Source organism: Plasmopara halstedii (genome assembly GCF_900000015.1).
Source record: "Plasmopara halstedii genome assembly, contig: Scaffold_2956, whole genome shotgun sequence".
NCBI lineage: Eukaryota > Oomycota > Peronosporomycetes > Peronosporales > Peronosporaceae > Plasmopara > Plasmopara halstedii.
Window position 1 is genome coordinate 1,545,123 of NW_020189861.1, and position 488 is coordinate 1,545,610.

Below are 488 nucleotides of genomic sequence, written 5' to 3' on the forward strand. Positions count from 1 at the left end.
AACGGATGACTTGTTCGCCCTAAGCCGCTCATGGTGAGCGTTAAGGTCTTCGAGGGGAAGGATGGAGAGAGTCTCCTGCTCTGGGTAGCAGAGGTCGAGATTGCCGTATCCACCATGCTCCAAACCGAGCAACAGCGCGTAGCGCTAGCCGTCTCAAAGCTCGGTGGTCGAGCGCGAGAATGGGCACTGACGTGTGGCACTTCGGTCGAAGCTGCGTTTCCCTCCTGGGCGGAGATGAAATTGCAGATCTCACGAGTGTTCTCGCCGCCTAATCAGGCATATCGCGAGCGATCGCGTTTCCTTGCCGCCCGACAGGGCAACAAGGAGCTGGTGGACTTCGTCGAAGAGATGCGCACTCTCATTGCCGAGATGACAGCAGATCCACTTCCTGAGGTGGTCATAGTGACCGTGGTTATGGAAGGCCTCCGCGCTGGCGTGGCCAGAATGGAAGTCTTCCGTGTGCATCCGTCCTCATTTGAAGAGGCGGT